Source organism: Corvus moneduloides, chromosome Z, assembly GCF_009650955.1.
Source record: "Corvus moneduloides isolate bCorMon1 chromosome Z, bCorMon1.pri, whole genome shotgun sequence".
Taxonomy (NCBI): domain Eukaryota; kingdom Metazoa; phylum Chordata; class Aves; order Passeriformes; family Corvidae; genus Corvus; species Corvus moneduloides.
The window spans coordinates 73,115,477-73,121,540 of NC_045511.1; positions in this window are offsets into that span (position 1 = coordinate 73,115,477).

Below are 6,064 nucleotides of genomic sequence, written 5' to 3' on the forward strand. Positions count from 1 at the left end.
CTGCCCTCCTTGCATTCTTTCTGGTAGTTAAGGTGGACAAAGTGTATGCAAAACGTGTTTGCAGGCTGACATAGGTCTGTGCTTCTTTTGCCCTTGCAGCAAAGTTCTACTGGCAATGCAAAGCTCCAGCTCCAGCTGCTAGCAGAGATGAAAGCACTTGAGAGCCGTAGAATTTGCGGGTATGTGAGGTGTTGGGGTCCCTCCCCTGCCGTGTAGCCCTGGGAGAGGGGCCCTGAGGGCACAGACACGGGGTTTCCCTGTCCCTGCTCAGCCTCGTTCCCATTGGTTGGTTTGTGTTCCCTGCGCGGGCAGAAGGACCCTTGGTCCCGTGACTGTGACAGTTCCTCGGCAGAGCCCCGGCCATGCGGCTGGAGAAATAAACATCTCTGAAACAGCTATCAAGAATCTGTCTGTCTGTATATATTTCCTTTCCACGGGACTCCTGGTTTGGTATATGTATGTTGCAGTATCCCCACAGCAACATAATGGTGGAGAATTGAGAGAAGAACGATCCCCGATTCCTAAGCGACTGATTTGTGTGAGTAAACCCTGGAAACTTTGGATTCCTCTTCTTGGTTTTGCTTTGCTATTCCATATCTAAACTATGGAGGAACCGTGGGAAGACTCTTGGCTCTCAGAGCCGCATATGGACATTTATCTTAAACTTAAAATGATTCTTGAACAACGATTTGTAAATTTTAGCTTGATTCAAGCTCAAAAAGAACTGAAACACTTCCTGGCATGGTTGTTTAAGAACTTTTTCTATGTTTCTTGGGATTTAATTCTTACCAAGGGCTTTTGGAAAACCGTTTGGACACAGTTAATACTGGAGTCAAAATATATGCCGATGGAAGAATATTTTCGTGAATATTATTTAATCACTGAGACTGTTGAGCAATGTCAGCTGTGTCCTGGCGAAGGGAAGCCTGGCGCAGGGACCGTGCGGCCCAGGCCACGTGCACCGAGCGCTCTTCGAGCAGCAGCGAGGCAGTTCCCGCGTGCAGGTGGAGCCAAGCGAGCCGCAGTGTCGGCAGCGGAGCGAGGCGCAGCGGGAGCGGCGGGACCCGGCGGTGCCCGCCCGGCCCCGTGCAGCGCGTGGTGGAGCGAGCCCCGGGAACGCCCGACCGAGAGGGGCGGCGCGCGGGCGGCGGCAGCGGCGGTGGAACGGAGCCGCGCCCAGCCGAGACGTGCGCTGGAGCAGGGCGCGGGGGGGTCGTCGCCCGGGGCCCGGCCGAGACGTGGATGCAGCGCCCGGCATCGGCAGCGAAGCTGCGACCAGAGGAGGCGACGCACGGAGAACTGAGCGGCGCGGCCCGGCCCGGCCCGCGCAGCCCCGAACGCGACCCCGGGAAGAGCGCGCAGGCACCAGCAGCCCCGACAATTCCAACACGGGAGCGACCGAAAGAGAGGGCAAAGACGCAGCGAGACAGGAAACAGCAGCCACTCGGAAAAAGGAAAAGATCATAGTAACTAAGATCTTAGGGATAGTAAAATGGTATAATGTTAAGCAAAATTATGGTTTTATAACAAGGTGTGACAACCAGCAAGACATATTCGTGCATAGAACTGCTATTAAAAAGAATAACCCTGAAAAATGCATCCCAAGCTTGGGAGATGGAGAAGTGGTGGAATTTAAAATTATACGAGGTAGAAAAGGGTTACAAGCATTGCAGGTCACTGGGCCTGATGGTGTTCCTGTAAAAGGCAGTATACATGCAAAAAATCGTAGTCATGTTAGACAGTATCTCTATTGTAAGGCCCCCCTACAGTCTCCCTTTCCTAATCCCACCTTTCCCTTTTACCCTATGTCCTATTACCCCCAGTGTATTCCCAATCCGTTTTTTCACCCATGGTTTCCCTCACAAAACTATGCTTTTGCCAATTGTTTCCCCAAAAATCCCTTTCCAATGCCGAGTGGGGGATGAAAAGGGGGAGGGAAGAAGTTAAACCCTCTCCTGCCTCAGTTTCCCCACAAAGCATGCTCAGAGAGTCCTGTCTCCCTTCTGTCAGCCCTAAGATGTTCCACAGAATCTGTTTGGACAGTTAAAGACTCAGGAGGGTGGCTTGTTTTGTCTTGAAACTGTTCTTGTAATGTTTATCCAGTTGTTTTCATTCTCCTTTTATTAAAATAAAACGGGTGAGGTGTTGGGGTCCCTCCCCTGCCGTGTAGCCCTGGGAGAGGGGCCCTGAGGGCACAGACACGGGGTTTCCCTGCCCCTGCTCAGCCTCGTTCCCATTGGTTGGTTTGTGTTCCCTGCGCGGGCAGAAGGACCCTTGGTCCCGTGACTGTGACAGTTCCTCGGCAGAGCCCCGGCCATGCGGCTGGAGAAATAAACATCTCTGAAACATCTAGCAAGAATCTGTCTGTCCATATATATTTCCTTTCCACAGGACTCCTGGCTTGATATATGCGTGTTGCAGTATCCCCACTGCAACAGGTATGGGCTACACTTACTTGTCCTCCTGGGACAGTGTTGAGTGCCTTACAAATGGTTCTGAAACCCCTAGAAACAGAATAACAGCCACGAAAAGAGAAGCAGTTTAGTGCCTTGGAGTGAAAGCCAGTCCAGACAGGACATGTCTGCTGCCTGCAGTGTTTATAAAACAACTGGTTTCATCAAGTCTTCAGCCAGTAGCACAGCAGCCCATGAGCCCTCTGCCATGCAGGGTGTCCATGAGAAAGCTTATGTCCAGCCAGGAGGCAAAAGGACTGTTGCAAATCTCAAATGGACACACTAGATTATGTGGGTGTTTTCTTTCTCTCTTTTCTTTCTGGAGCATAAGCAGTCCTTCGTTGGCTGATTCAGCAGTTTCTGTGCTGATTTCAAACAGGTTCTGATCCTCTTATCTTGACACAGTGCATTGTGTTTGTCTTATCTTGAAAAAGCTAAGGCACATCCTGTTTCTTAGGCTTGTGATTAACATTTGCTGACTCTTTAACAGTTAATTTGTGCTTACGTGAGTTAACTACTGATCAGCCCCTCTCAGATGTAAGTTGCAATGGCTTCAGTCTAACCTGGTTGGGCAGTTCACAGAACTGCAATTTGGATGAGTTGTTACTATGAATGAATGTTTCTCTTAAGGTTATGGGCATTCCTATATGAATTTGAACCTCAATAGTCAGAAAAGTGAGAGAGCTACGAACAGCATTCATTGCCATAAAGAAATTGTGATGAAATCAGAAGTGAGAAGGTGGTAACTGAGCAATTTCATCATGTTTTCTTCTATACCATGGTTAAAGGGTTTTTACTCACATGAAAACTGGCCACATCCACTGTGACAACTATTGGTGATTTTTGGTTTCAAGACTTTCAAAACTTGGTCCATTTGTCTATTACAACCTCTTTCAAGCATGTAAAAACACTCTTGTATGCACCACTATAGATTTTCTGAACTAGAATAGCTGGAAGATTTATTATTAAAGTGATGGTAGTTTCCTTGTCCTTTCAGAGACGCTGGTATCTGATGCTCTAGGGAATCCATGGACCTCAGTGAACAAAAATCAACTAATTTACTGGGAAGACTTTTTTCCATAATGTTCCTATTCTTATAATGCCCTCTATGAAGAAATTTCTTTTCCAGGTTATGAAAGATGCAGATTATGCCCCAGTCCAGATCGACCAGTCAGTGGTATTCAGACACAGTCAATTACATATTTTTAGAATAAGATGCTTACACAGCCTGTTCCTGTTTAATGACTCACACAATTTTTACCATAGTAGAGATTGTCTCTAATTTTAATATAGTTACCTCTTCATAGTTTAGTATCAGGGAGATTGAAGGAGTGAGCCATTTTTCATTGTAATTTTGTCATTTAGCAGAAGAATATGAGCTTTTCATTAATCTTTATTTAAATAGTTTGCAAGATAAAAATAAGAAAACAAAATATTCTGTAATAGAATATTCACCATTATAAATGAAATATAAGTAAATTATTTTTCATTCTACCTGGAAAACTATTTTAAAAAACTGGTTTGCAGGTGGAGATTTTGTCAAAACTCTAAGACTTGAGGAGTGGCCGGGCATCAGACAGTTAGTGGTGTGCAACTGGGTTTTTTGCATTGCTTCTTTTTCTTGGGTTTGGTTTTGTTTGGGGGCTTTTTCCTCTTTTTGTTTGTTTCTTTGTTTGTTTGCAATTATTAATGACCTCAACCACATTTTTTTGTACTTTTTGCCCTTCTGACTCTTTTGTCCATCCTTTTGGGTGGAGTGATCAAGCTACGCTGTTGCTTATTAAGAAAATGCTTTATCAGTGGGAGCTGTGAGTGCCTATAAATATTGTATTTAGAAGGTCAGTGATCTTCCAAACCAAGAAAACAACAAAGCTGGGCATAGTGAAGAGATATCTTAGGTTGACTTTTTTTGGGGGCGGTGGGGGGGAGGTCCGAGTGCTGGAGAGCTAGCCAGAGTAACAACACATACACCGATACGATTTGAGCATCGTTCTCCATTTATTGTTTAACTATACAAGCTTATATCTACTTTTGCAAAGATTCACGCCCAGTCCCTCTAGACAGCCTCTAATCAGCAGGGGAGACGATCAGTGTATAACTTTGCCAAGGACTTTCAGGGCTGCCTGCAGCCAGGTGCTTTCCAGGCTTGCTTGCAGCCAGGGGCCAGTTCAGGGGCTTTTCCTTAGCAACCCTGGGTTGTCCAGTCTTTCCAGAGGTATCATATGCCCCTGTTCCACAAGGAATCCCTCTACAGTTGACTGTTGCTATGATTGAAGGTAAGAAATATTAGGGATTGCTTTTTACCTGGGCAGTGTAGGAATCACTCCTCTCTGGAACATGTTGATGGATATTTTTAAAACTGGTAATTTTATCAAAAAGCATAGCTTTTACAAAATGTGAAGATCTTGGCTAAATGATGTCAATGGATGACTACCAGGCGGTTTTTGTGGCTCTTCAGACAATAAAAAAGCTCATTCGGTTATAAAAACTGATACCTTAGAGGGTTTTTTCCAACCTTAGCAATTCTATGATTCTATGATAAACAGGAACTGTTGTCTTGTTGCAAGCTTAATAATCACAAGTTTGCCTACTTAATAGAACGCAGTATTTTTAAAATATGATTTTATATTTCAGTATATAGTTGCATATGTAGATTTAATGCAGTATCTTCTTCATATATTGGAAACGTCTATTTCCTTTTCAATGAATATAAGTCAACTTATACCAAAAATACAGCAAAGGTGAAAATTTCGAGGCTTATATGTATAAAGAGGTCCTATTTTCAAAACAATGTATAACTCTAAAAAAATCTAACTTTCTGGCCAGAAAAAAAAAAAGGCCATTTTTTCATGTTTCATTTAATTTTACTGTAAACTAAACAACACACAATTGGTAGCTTTATACAAAACCTATTCATCAGTCAGTTTCCTTCCTTGCTAAAAGACAAAAGCATGATTAAAAGAAAAAGATCAGCATGGAAAAATGGACTCTTTTTGTTAACCAAGAAATGGAATCAAAGGAAGCGCAGCTGTGAGGAGAGTTGCAATTACTGTACTACTGTACTACCTACAACACATTTTAATTTTAAAACAGAATGTTAATATCTCATCCATACCTCTGTCAATTTGAAGACTTCTGATGTAGCAGAATGGGCAGGAAAGCTGAAAGATGGAAACATCATTACAGTTTCAACCATACTAGAGTGGGTGAGAGACAGTCAGGTAAGAGTAGGGATGCCATAGAGACTTCATCCTCAGAATTCTTTGAAATTGAACAAAGCCCTGAGCAGCTTCATTAACTTTGAGGCCAGTGCTGGTATTAGTGAGAGCCAGGCTTGATTAACGCTGGAGGTGTTCTCCCCCCTCTTCTTGATTCTCACCAAAGCTGCTTGCAAGCATACTGAGCACAGCAGGGCGATCTGTAATGAGTTTGTTGGTAAAAATACAAAATTTGAGAAGAATTCAAAAGGGTTTTAAAATCAAGATTAAGATATTGATCAGAAACTAAAATAGTCACAAAGGTTTGGTTTTTCTTTTTGTCCAGGAAGGCTACAAGTCCAAGTGTTTTATTCAGTCAATGGTCAATTATTTAGACAAAAACATTAATTCTGT